At 40.6% G+C, this 13,810-nt stretch overlaps 1 protein-coding gene across 1 annotated transcript in view; it reads right to left on the reverse strand.

Annotated features, from left to right (window-relative positions):
• LOC140723903 (phosphatidylinositol 3,4,5-trisphosphate 5-phosphatase 1-like) overlaps positions 1–13,455 on the reverse strand; it is a 52,687-nt gene extending 39,232 nt beyond the window's left edge. The window contains exons 1-2 of the mRNA XM_073038443.1: positions 13,377–13,455; positions 5,289–5,385 (exon numbers count right to left, since the gene is read on the reverse strand). The gene's annotated coding sequence lies outside the window, so the exon portion shown is untranslated. The remainder of the gene's footprint in view (positions 1–5,288; positions 5,386–13,376) is intronic.
• Positions 13,456–13,810: the final 355 nt, after the last annotated feature.

The following is a 13,810-nucleotide window of genomic DNA, read 5'->3' on the forward strand; positions in this document are numbered from 1 at the left end:
AGAAGGCAACAATTGGTTGTAAATGGGTCATATTCTGCATGGAGATCAGTGACCAGTGGTGTGCCTCAGGGATCTGTTCTGGGACCCCTACTCTTCGTGATTTTTATAAATGACCTGGATGAAGAAGTGGAGGGATGGGTTAGTAAATTTGCTGATGACACAAAGGTTGGGGGTGTTGTGGATAGTGTGGAGGGCTGTCAGGGGTTACAGAGGGACATTGATAGGATGCAAAAATGGGTTGAGAAGTGGCAGATGGAGTTCAACCCAGATAAGAGTGAGGTGGTTCATTTTGGTAGGTCAAATATGATGTTAGAATATAGTATTAATGGTAAGACTCCTGGCAGTGTGGAGGATCAGAGGGATCGTGGGGTCCGAGTCCAAAGGACACTCAAAGCAGCTATGTAGGTTGACTCTGTGGTTAAGAAGGCATACGGTGCATTGGCCTTCATTAATTGTGGGATTGAGTTTAGGAGCCGAGAGGTAATATTGCAGCTGTATTGGACCCTGGTCAGACCCCACTTGGATTACTGTGCTCAGTTCTGTTCTCCTCACTACAGGAAGGATGTGGAAACTATAGAAAGGGTGCAGAGGAGATTTACAAGGATGTTGCCTGAATTGGAGAACATGCCTTATGAGAATAGGTTGAGTGAACTCAGCCTTTTCTCCTTCAAACGACGGAGGATGAGAGGTGACCTGATAGAGGTGTATAAGATGATGAGAGGCATTGATCATGTGGATAGTCAGAGGCTTTTTCCCAGGGATGGAATGGCTAGCACGAGAGGGCACAGTTTTAAGGTGCTTGGAAGTAGGTACAGAGGAGATGTCAGGGTAAGTTTTATTTACACAGAGAGTGGTGAGTGCATGGAATGGGCTGCTGGCAACGGCGGCGGAGGTGGATCCGATAGGGTCTTTTAAGAGACTCCTGGATAGGTACATGGAGCTTAGGAAAAGAGGGCTATGGGTAAACTTAGATAGTTTCTAAGGTAAGGACATGTTTGGCACAGCTTTGTGGGTCGAAGGGCCTGTATTGTGCTGTAGGTTTTCTTTCTATGATGCACCCAATTTGACTCCTGAGTTGCCGGTGAATGGTTCCAATTCAGCGCCAGTATTACTGAGTACTGTGGCTGACATGTCATCACACAGCAGTCTCAGTATTTGTAAGTACTTGTCAGGATAGCCAAGATTTGACAGTATATGCCAGAGAGCTTGACAGATTACTGTATCAAATCTATGAAAGCCAAGTACAAAGGTTGCCTTTATTCACGGCAATTTTCCTGTAATTGGTGTGCTGGGAATATCATGTCTATTGTACCTTTTGGTTTGCACGTGGCCAAGTGGTTAAGGCATTCATCTAGTGATCTGAAGGTTGCTAGTTCGAGCCTTGGCTGAGGCTGCATGTGTGTCCTTGAGCAAGGCACTTATCCACACATTGCTCTGCGACGACACCGGTGCCAAGCTGTATGGGTCCTAATGCCCTTACCTTGGACAACATCGGTGGTGTGGAGAGGGGAGACTTGCAGCTTGGGCAACTGCCGGTCTTCCATAAAAAAAAACTTTGCCCGCCCAGGCCTGCGCCCTGGAAACTCTCCAAGGTGCAAATCCATGGTCTATCGAGACTAACAGAGACCTACTACCTTTTGGTGGGTGGAAACCACATTGTGATTCAGGGAGTACTTCAGATAGCGGATGGAGTCAATTAACAAGGATACATGCATATGTGCAAGCACTTTGTCTGTTGCTGATATGAGGGAGACGCCTCTGTAATTGTCGCAATCTGCCTTGTCTCCATTCTTGAATGTGCTCATTATTAGAGAATCTCTGAGCTCTGAGTTCCTTTTCCCAGACCTTCAGGAGAAAGACATGTGTGTGGTGCAGGTCAGCTGGCCCACCTTCCTTAAGGATCCCATCAGGTCCAATGGCATTGTTGCTCTTCAGACTCCTGATGACATCACAAGCCTCTTTCATACCAGGAGCTTCCCCCATCTTTCCCCTCACAGGTCTCTGGAGGACTTGATTAGTAACCTTTGGTTCAGCAGTGTTGTTACGGTTAAGAAAGAAGACAGCTATCAAGCCCAGCATCCATGGCATTGGGTTTGCCAGCTCGTCAGTCAACTCTCTGAACTTCTCGTGGGGAATCAGTGAATGTCTCACGATGATCCATTTGGCACTTGCCAACAACCAGATAGCAACCATCATCAGTGCTTATGCACCAACTCTGGACTTGCACGAGTATGAAAAAGAGGCCTTCTATGCTTGCCTAGATGTGACAGTATCAAACATCCCCAAGGATGAGGTAATTCTTTTAGGGGTTGGGACTTCATGCTTTGGAAGTGTAGCGTAGGAAAGGAAGGAATTGGTAACTTCAACTTAATTGGAGTACTGCTTCTCTCCACATGTGCTGAGCACGATCTGATCACCAAAACTCTTTTGCATCAGAAAAACAAATTCAAGGCATTGTGGCAGCAGCCCCGATCTGGGCAGTGGCATCTCATTGACTGTGTCATTGTCCGAGTTAGGGATCGGCACGATGTGAATATCACAAAGGCCAGGAATGGCCCCGAAGACAGCTGGACAGATCATTGACTGATCCGCTCCAACAAGCGCCGGGCCGGATCAGGAAGACTGGGTGCAGGTTGAATCCAGGCAGCGGGGTCCAGGCCCCATTGCGTATCAAAGCGACTGAACCCTATGTTTGGATGATGATTTAGGCACTGGGCTGGATTGAAAAGGTCAGGGTGTCAGGGGCCGAGGTTCAGCTTGCTGCTCCATGATGTTTACTCGGCTCTGCACTGAACTAAGGGTCTGTGCACGGACTCTATTTGTGGACTTCAGTTCTGAATGCTATTTGCTTGCTTTTATTGTTTACAAGATTTATTTTTTCCCCCTGTGCATTGGGTGCTTAATAATCTTTTTTCCAAAAATTGGTTTTTTTGTGTTTCTTTGTTCTGTGGCTGCCTGTAAAGCGGTGAATCTGAAGGTTGTATAATGTTTATATACTTCGATAATATATGTACTTTGAACTTTGTACTGTCCTTTTATATTTGACCTCCCAAAGTGCAACACATCACATTTCTCTGTGTTAAACTCCATCTGCCACGTCTCTGCCCACACGTGCTTTGATGACAAATCTACTTTGAACTTTTTGAACTTTGAATCGTGTCCATCAGACTCATGAAAAAGAGAAATGTTCATAAGAAGAGACCAGGCCAAGACTAAAACTCAAGAGCCTGGTTGACACTGCCACCCAAAAGCACCTTCAGGCCTCATTTGGGGAAAACCTCCAACCGGATTATCTGGAAGATATCGAAGAGCATTGGGGTCTGCTTAAGTCCACCACCTTTCATACCTGCAAAAACATCCTTATGGTACAAGTCCAGGAAACATCAGGAATGGTTTGATAATAATGACAGGGAGATAGAACAATTTATCTCCAAGAAACAGAAAGCCTTTTCTGCCTTGGCAGAATGACATTGGCAGCAGAGCCAAAAGAAGACTTTACTCCAGGGCCAAGCCAAATGTCCAGCACCGGGCGAAGGAGCTAAAAACTTCTTGGCGGAGTAAGCAAGCCCTGGAAATGTAGAAAATGGCAGATTCTGGTGACACAAGAGGCTTTCATGGTGCTGCCAAGGCAAGGCAGTCTATGGACCAGCGGTGGGGGGAGTGGAGGGAGGTAGAGAGGTAGAGAGGGGTGGAGAGAGGGGAGGTGGAGGGAGGTTTGGATGAGGAGGTTGGGGGGGGGGGTTGGAGAGGGGGACAGTGGAGGTCCGAGGGTCCAGGGGGGAAGGGCTATAGGGACGGGGGACAGAGAGGACAGGGGGATTAATCAGAATGAGGTTCAAAATCACTGAAGTACCTGAGTGGGAGGTGGAGAGGGAGTTTTGGATTTGACAGAATTTTTTTTATTATTTAGCTTTTATTATTTAGACATACAGCATAGTAACAGGGTCTTCCGGCCTAACTACACCCATGTGACCAATTTCACCAATTGACGAGTATGTCTTCGTACCATCGAAGGAAACCCATACGGTCACAGTGAGAATGTACAAACGGCTTACAGGCAACAGCGGGAATCGTTATTGTTGACCCTTCTCTGCTGTTATTTTCTATTTTTCTTTTACCATCATGACATCCTGTGGTGGGTATTTCTCAGAGATAATGATCATACAAGGTGAAACGTCAGGCATCCCATATTTATCGTTGAAAAGATCAACTCTTCAAGGTGCTAGGTGTTACTACAATAATCTGGGCATTGAATGAAGCAAGTGTTGTGGGCAGATCAGTTCTCACCCAGAAACTGAAAGTGTCTTTTATGGTTTTCTCAAATGGAATCCTAGAAATCTCACCAATAGGTCAACTGCAACACAATGATTTAACAAGATCTTACGTTTCAACACTGAACGCTGGGACATACTGGGTTGACCTTAAAGAGCTGGCATGAATTTATCAGTGTGCTCCCTCCATGCAGACCCCTTATAAATCAATCGCCCAGTTTAAAGTGGGGAAAATTCAGTACAACTAGCTAACCGTAGGATAATGCACCAGCCATCTTGTTATTTTTGCTCTGCCTTCCTGAGCTACTGAACAAGAGAAGTTGTAAAAACTGCTGATGTGGGCAGTGGCCTGATCTGTTATAACAGCTAGTGGAATACTGTGATGTACCATTGAAACAAAGATACAAATTCCATTCACACTTCTATTCCCAAGTGCAAATTTCATTACCAAACACATCTTTAGCCTCAATGCCAATTCGAAACAAATCCATCGAAACAATTTGATTGCTATCCCAACCTTAATGCCAAGTTTACTTCAATCACTATCGCAGCCTAAACCTTAAATCCACCCTAACACCCGAATTCCAGTCCCAAATGTATTTCTATGTGTCCAAACTCCAAATGGTTGGCCTGGTGGTGTAGTGGCATCAGCACCGAACTTCGAGGTGAGTGGTCCTGGGTTTGAATCTCGCCGGCTCCTGCACACTTTCCATCTGTACTGGGTTGAGTGTCGAGCTTGCAACTCGGCTTTGTGGAAAACACACAAAATGCTAAGGTAGCGGCAATGGTTGCCACCTGATGTGCCACAAGGCACAAAGAGGACCAGCTAACTCCAAATGCCATAGCAGCCATTGCTTGAATCTTAGGGTTCCCATAAAATATAGGAGCAGAATTAGGCCATTCGACCCCTCAAGTCTCCTAAAATCCATCTTATATCTCAAATCCACCATGTAGCCATCCCAGCGTCGACTCAAATCTAAAACAAATGTAATCTTATATTAACTAAACGGAACTTACCTTGCGAACCTGTCTCCGGTTTTTTGAGGTTCTGCATAAGTATTTGTTTTGTTTTGTTTAACTGAAATCATATCATCTTTTTCCAACTGTATAAAATCTGCAATTAAGAAGCAAATTAAATGAAATGCCAACTGAGTGAAAGAAATATAAAAACAAGGTTAACGTTACAACTGTTTAGAAAATCCCATGCACAATTTAGAACATGATATTCTCAATGTAATATTATCCATTACAATCACACCTATCATGCATACTGATGACTTGGCATATAAAGGGATTGCCTATGTAGTAATGAGCCATGGAACACATTCAATGTGGGGCACCTATTCAGTCAGGATGTAATACAATCTATATATTGCTCTGAAAATATTGAGTTCTCGCTATGGATCATAAAGCTCTGTGCACCAGCTCCTTTGTCCTCTTAAACCCTATACTTTGAATATCTGTACCACACAGGTTGGTGTAGGGGAGTTTCCTGGAATCCCTGTGCTCTCACAACATTTCGATGGGACTAATGCTGGAACCTGCACCTTTTGTTGTGGATCTCAAGTACAATAACAATGTAACATGAGCAACCAAATGCAGCCTCGGGGTGCTCAGATCAACTGGCCAACATACAAATGTATATACATACAAATAAAAGAGAAAAAAGATATATATAGTGAGGTAGTGTTCTTGGGTTCAATATCCATTCAAAAACCTAATGGCAGAGGGGAAGAAGCTGTTCCTGAATCATTGAGTGTGCCTCTTCAGGCTCCTGTACCTCCTCCCTGAAGGTAGCAATGAGATATTTGTGAATATCTTTGGTGACATACCAAATCTCCTCAAGCTCCTAATGAAATATAGTCACTGTTGTGCCTTCTTTGTAACTGCATCTATACGTTGGGCCCAGGATAGATCCTCAGAGATGTTGTCACCCAGGAACTTGAAAGTGCTCACTCTTTCCACCTCTAATGTCTTGATGAAGACCATGTGTTCCCTCGGCTTACCCTTTCCTGAGTCCACAATCAATTCTTTGGTGGGACTGATGCTGAGTGAAAGGTCGTTGCTGCGACACCACTCAACCAGCTGATCTACCTCACTCCTGTACACCTTCTCATCATTTGAGATGCCGTCAGCAATAGCAGTGTCATCAGAAAATGGCACTTGAGCTGTGCCTAGCCACACAGTTACAAGTGTAAAGACAGCAGAGCAGTGGGCTAAGCACTCTTCCTTGACGGGTCATCTGTGTTGATTATCAGCAAGGTAGAGATATTATTACCAATCTGCATAGACTGGGGTCTTCCAGTCAGGCCCAGGTTTTTGACTAGATCTGTGGAATGATTGTGTTAAACCAGCTAGTTAATGTTGAAGTGTAGACCACTTCTGAAAGAATTAGCTCTCTCTTTCAGCTAATATCACCTGGACCTAAACTCTCCAACCAATGGAAGTTTATTGTTTCCATTTATCCCATCAACTCCACTCATATTGCCAGCAGCACCAAAGGAGTCACTGGTTTTGTCCTCTGTAGGTTAGCACACCTTGAAACATGCACAGTTAAAAGGCATGCTTGAGGTCAGACACTGGTGCACCTGAATGTTCACTGATTACCATCGAGCACAGTGACACAACACTGGCTTACTACAGCCAGGGTGAGGGAACAATTTCCATTTGGTCCTTCAGCCTTATACCCTGGAGGACTGGTGTGTGGATGGTGATCACCTGCATGAGATCACTGGTGGTTCAAAAGGTCAGTGCACGTGACGCTTAAAAACTCACTTTACATTTACGATGTCATATTTTGATGCGTTTCTTGATTTACTTCTACATTTTAAATATTTATTTTGTAATTATTGAAATCCACCTGAATAGCTTTTAAATGTTTAACCATTATACAGAGTTAAAAATCCTTTGACAATGGCAATTAGTAGTGTGGATGAAGAGGTAAAGATCTAGGATCCAATGATTGAGCCTGGCTTGCTGCTCAGACCCCATCCATTTCATGGACCCCTGTTGTAGAGGATCAGCTTGAAGTGGCCACCATTTCTAGAAGATGGCTGCCCTGGTAGAGACCATGGCAGTGAGTCCAGGGAGAAGGCCTGCTTGATTTAGCCCAATACTTTGAAAACTTTTACTGTCATCCTCAAAAGTGACAGTAATCTCACCCTGCAAGTGGAATCCATGTATCATTCTGCAACGTTCACGCTGCACTCCTTCCAAAGCCCAGAAATTCTCACCGAACCCCAAGACTAATTAGGAGTTTGTTTAGATTTAAATTAATGATGGCCCCCTTTGTAAAAGTCCTGGAGTATGTAATATGTTTTAACATGTATATCCATGACATTTTACAGGACCGTCTCTTTATGTTACCACTCTTTCTATTTTTTTAATTGATTTTTAATGCATTTTCTCCAACACTACAAATAAAAAAAACCCAAACCAAAATAAAAAATTAATACAGTGCAAAATAAACATACAATAATAATATAATACAAAAAAGATAATTGAGAAAGCACCCAAATTGAAGTCATGTAAAGTTAGTATCCTCCCCAAGTCCCACAACAAAAAAAAACTCCAGACCAACCACAACAAAATATAGCGGATATAAATCAGGACATTCAAACCCCCAAAACTGTAAATACACTTGAAAACAGAAGATAATAATGCCTACTACCAAAAAAAAAGAGCTGAAAGTAAGGGATTGAAAAAAAAACCTTAATTAAGAGGAAAGTTATGAAAGTACTCAATAAAAGGTCCCCAGACCTTATGAAACTTTATATCCGAATTAAGAATTGAATAATGAATTTTTTCAAGGTCTAAACAGGACATAATATCATTAAGCCATTGAGCATGCGTGGGCGGGACAACATCTCTCCATCTAAGGAGGATTAGATGTCTAGCCAGGAGAGAAGCAAAAGATAATATTCGACACTTAGTCGAACTCAACCGTATATCTGTCTCACCCAAAAAACCAAACAGAGCAATTAAAGGGTTAGGTTCTAAGTGGTGATTCAGAATACAGGATAAAGTTATAAAAACATCTTTCCAAAATTTCTCTAAACTAGGACAGGACCAGTACATATGAATAAGAGAAGCCTCGCCCCTTTTGCATTTATCACAAAGAGGACTAATATTAGGGTAAAATCGAGATAATTTAGATTTGGACATACGGGCTCTATGAACAATCTTAAACTGTAAAAGGAAATGGCGAGCACAAAGAGAGGTTGAATTAACCGATTTGAGAATCAAGTCCCAAATCTCATCAGATAAAGAGATATTTAAATCATGCTCCCAAGCCATTCTAATTTTATCCACAGGGGCACGCCGTAAGAATGCTGATTTATCACAAATAAATGATATTAAACCTTTACCCAGTGGATTAATAGAAAGAAAGAAATCCATAACATTTTTCTCGGGCATTCCAGGGAAGTTAGGAATTAAAGGATTGATAAAGTGTCTAATTTGGAGATATCTAAAAAAATGGGCATTAGGCAGATTGAACTTAGCAGAGAGCTGTTGAAAGGATGCGAAGCGATTATCGATAAAAAGATCTTCAAAATGTCTACTGCCCTTCCTATACCAATCATAGAATGTTGAGTCATACATAGTAGGTAAAAAAAGATGATTATGTAAGATAGGACTAGAAAGGGAAAAACCATAAAAACCATAAAATTTCCTAAACTGGGCCCATATTCGCAAAGTGTGTCTGACAAGAGGATTAACAATTAGTCTAGACAAACTACTAGGGAGTGCAGAGCTAAGAAGTGCAGAAATAGATAAATCTTTAGTGGAATTCAACTCCATTGCCACCCAATTAGGGCTCTCGGGTTGGCTATGAAAAAAAGACCAAAATGCAGTGCAACGTATGTTAGCTGCCCAGTAATATAAATGAAAGTTAGATAAGGCCATGCCACCCTCTTTTTTAGATTTTTGAAGATAAACTTTATTAATTCTAGAATGCTTATTCTTCCACAGATATGACAAAATAATAGAGTCTAAGGAATCAAAAAAGGTTTTAGGAATAAAAATTGGGATAGATTGAAATAAATATAAAAATTTAGGGAGAACATACATTTTAACAACATGAATACGACCTACCAAGGACATAGATAGAGGTGACCATTGTGACAGACTCTGTTTTGTAGTATATAAAAGATTAGCAAAATTTTCACAAAAAAGATCTTTCAACTTCCTTGTAACTGTAATCCCAAGGTAAGTAAATTGATTATGAACTACTTTAAAGGGGAGGTCACAAAATGCTAATATAACTCGGAGTCCTGCCATGTGCAGAAGTTCGCTGATGACACGGCCATAGTGGGGTGTGTCAGGAATGGACAGGAGGAGGAGTATAGGAAACTGATACAGGACTTTGTGATATGGTGCAACTCAAACTACCTGCGTCTCAATGTCACCAAGACCAAGGAGATGGTGGTGGACTTTAGGAGATCTACGCCTCATATGGAGCCAGTGATCATTAATGGAGAATGTGTGGAGCAGGTTAAGACCTACAAGTATCTGGGAGTACAGTTGGACGAGAAGCTAGACTGGACTGCCAACACAGATGCCTTGTGCAGGAAGGCACAGAGTCGACTGTACTTCCTTAGAAGGTTGGCGTCATTCAATGTCTGTAGTGAGATGCTGAAGATGTTCTATAGGTCAGTTGTGGAGAGCGCCCTCTTCTTTGTGGTGGCGTGTTGGGGAGGAAGCATTAAGAAGAAGGACGCCTCACGTCTTAATAAGCTGATAAGGAAGGCGGGCTCTGTCGTGGGCAAAGTACTGGAGAGTTTAACATCGGTAGCTGAGCGAAGGGCGCTGAGTAGGCTACAGTCAATTATGGAAAACCCTGAACATCCTCTACATAGCACCATCCAGAGACAGAGAAGCAGTTTCAGCGACAGATTACTGTCGATGCAATGCTCCTCAGACAGGATGAAGAGGTCAATACTCCCCAATGCCATTAGGCTTTACAATTCAACTGCCAGGACTTAAGAACTTTTTTTTAAAGCTATTATTAATGCTTTTTGAGTTAGTGATTTAGATGCATATCATATTATTACTGAGTTAAGTATTGTATGTAATGAGTTTTTGCTACAACAAGTGTATGGGACATTGGAAAAAATGTTGAATTTCCCCATGGGGATGAATAAAGTATCTATCTATCTATCTATCTATCTACTTGTGCTTCTTTATTAATCGGGAAAAGTTCACTCTTATGTAAATTAAGTTTATAGCCAGAAAACTGGCTAAATTGATCAAGAAGTGAAAACATTGGAGGTAACGATGTGGACGGATTTGAAAGAAAAAGTAATAGATCATCAGCATAAAGAGAAACATTATGCTCAAAACCCCCTCCAGATCCCGGTCAGTTCAGGACAGCTTCGGAATGTTATCGCCAGAGGTTCTATAGCCAAATCAAAGAGAAAGGGACTTAAAGGGCATCCTTGACGGGTGCCACGTTTGAGGTTAAATAGCTGAAAATTAGTCAAAACAGAGGCGGTAGGACACAGATACAGCAATTTGATCCAAGAGATAAAACTTTGACCAAAGTCAAATTTTTCTAAAACTGCAAAGAGGTAGTTCCACTCTATACGATCAAATGCTTTCTCCGCATCAAGAGAAATAACGCATTCAGGAATCCCAGTTGAAGGTGAATATCAAATATTAAATAAACGCCGAATGTTAAAAAAAGGAAGACGGTTTTTAATAAAACCAGTTTGATCATCAGAAATAATAGAGGGAATAACAGTTTCTAATCTATGAGCCAAAACTTTGGCCAAGATTTTAACATCAACATTAAGCAAAGAAATCGGCCTTTATGAGAAGCACTCTGTTGGGTCTTTACCCTTTTTTAATAAAAGAATAACAGATGCCTCATTAAAAGAGGGTGGCAATTTACCATAATTAAACGAGTCAGATAGTACTGAGAGTAACTGAGAAGCAAGGAGTGAAGAGAACGATTTATAAAACTCTACGGGGAACCCATCAGGTCCAGGAGATTTTCCTGAAGACAATGCAGAAATTGCAAAAGATATTTCTTCTGATGATATAGGCTCATTCAGTTTTTCTTTAAAATCAGATGAAAGTGAAGGAATATTCAGATTATTTAAGAAAAGATCAACAGAAATATTCTCATTCAGAGATTCAGAGGAATAAAGCCAAGAGTATAAATTTTTAAATACGTCATTGATTTCTAAGTGATCCGATGTAAAATCCCCATTCTCCTTCTGGATCTTTGTAATATGTTGTTTAGCTTTAGAACGCCTCAGCTGATTAACTAGAAATTTACCAGATTTGTCACCATGAATATAAAAGCGACTCTTACTTTCAAGAAGTTGGCGTTCAACAGGTTGAGTAGACAGAAGATCAAATTTAGTTTGAAGTTCTACACGCTTCTTGTATAATTCAGGATTATTACTTTGAGCATACAATTGATCTAATTCTTTAATCTGATTAATTAGGTCTAATCAATCTATACGGGACTTTCTATTAAGATTTGCTGTATAAGAGATTATTTGACCCCTCAAATATGCTTTCATGGCATCCCAGACATTCTGGGATGACATTTCAGATGATGTATTAGTGTTAAAATAAAAATTTATCTGATCCTTAATAAATTTTAGAAAGTTATCATCCGATAATAAAGTCAAATTAAAACGCCAGTGTTTATTCCTCTGAGGGAGACCAGGAAAGTTTAAAGACAAAGTAATTGGGGCATGGTCAGAAATCAGTATACTCTGATAATCACAGAATAGACAAATGAAATAAGTTGATTATCAAGTAAAAAATAGTCAATTCTAGTAAAGGTATGGTGAACATGTGAAAAAAAGAATAAGCTCTCTCAGTAGGATGAAGAAAATGCCATATATCTGAGATACCATAATTAGAAAGAAAAGAGTGAATAGCTAAAGCAGACTTAGTCGGTGATCTAGTAACAGAGGACGATCGATCCAAATTAGGATCTAACCAATAATTAAAGTCGTCAACCAGTATAAGAGAATATGAATTTAAATCTGGTAGTGAGGAGAAAAAACATTCAAAAAAATTAACTTAATCAAAATTGGGAGCATACAGGTTTGCTAGTATAACTTCAGTATTATATAATTTACCAGAAACAATAATAAAATGGCCATTTGTATCAGATATCTTATTATGGAGTTCAAAAGGAATATTTGAATTAATAAGGATAGAAACCGCCCCCCCCCCCCAGCTTTGGCGGCAAAGGATGAATGAAAATGTTGACCCACCCACTTTGACAAAAGCCGAGAATTATCAAAACTATGAATATGAGTTTCCTGAAGGAAAGCAATGTCAGCTTTGAGTTGTTTAATATGAGAGAAGACCTTCCTTCTTTTAACAGGATGATTCAATCCCTTCACATTCCAGCTCACAAATTTAAGTGTATTAACCATTATCAATTGCTAGTGCATAGAAGGTAGTAGGCATATAAAAAATCAAACAGTACAATAACAGTCTGGGAGCAAAAATGTAAACATAAATCAGTAGAATCAGGACACAGACATGTCCTGAATAACAAGGGAAAACAAAAAAAACAGTGAGTAGTGTTGGAACTGGAGAACCCACCCCACCCTCGCAACCCAAAACTAGATGGCTACCCAAAAAAGCAGCTAGCTCTACGAAAAATATTAACCCAAAAATGACTTCCAGTTCCGTATCGTTGACAAAGGTTCCGTATACACAATATAGCAAATAATAGCTAATTTATGCACTAGAGAGCAAAATTACAAATAGGAACAACTTCATCAGAAAAGGTATAAAACTTATATTAAAAAAATCAGAAAAAAAACTAACCTACCCGCGAGAAACTATGAAAAATTGAAAGAAAAAAAAATAAAAAGGGGGGGGAAGGGGGAAATTATAAATTTAAAGAGAGTACTTATCAGCCGTTTACAAAAAAAAAGCAAATCTTATACTATAAATCAACCAACAGGGAGGCCTTCAATAAAAAACTCCAAGCCTCCAAAACAAATTAAGATCAATTGTAGTTCTCTATAGATAACATTATACAGAAGTAAAATAAATTACACAGGTAAAATCTAAAAGTCCACAGGGAAACATTAAATTTAAATCATCTATTTAGGAAAAACGCACCAAGTCCAGGGAGAGATTAACTAGAGCCCTTAGAATCTCAATAGTTAATGTCTGAATTATTCAATTAGAGTCTGAGTTCGGAAAAAAGAACCTTACTTCGAAAAGTACTTATCAGCCATTTTAGAAAGTCAGACCGGTTCCGAAGAAGTCAAGATGGCTGGAAGATTTCCAAAAAACAACTCAGCCTCCTTCACTGATTTAAACCACTTATTTTCTCCAGTAGTAAGCGTAATTCGAAGATCGGCTGGATTACGGAGAGAAGGTCTGAATCCACGATCAAAAAGCACTTTTATTACACCTTTAAGCTCAGCACGCATCTTCAGAACCTGGGGGGCATAATCTTCCACAAAACGAATATTCGTGTTTTGAAAAGCAAAAGTACCTCTGCGGCGTGCCTCCATAATCAAACGGTTTTTCACCTGGTATCGATGAAA

The sequence above is a fragment of the Hemitrygon akajei genome, unplaced genomic scaffold (assembly GCF_048418815.1).
Source record: "Hemitrygon akajei unplaced genomic scaffold, sHemAka1.3 Scf000145, whole genome shotgun sequence".
NCBI classification, from domain to species: domain Eukaryota; kingdom Metazoa; phylum Chordata; class Chondrichthyes; order Myliobatiformes; family Dasyatidae; genus Hemitrygon; species Hemitrygon akajei.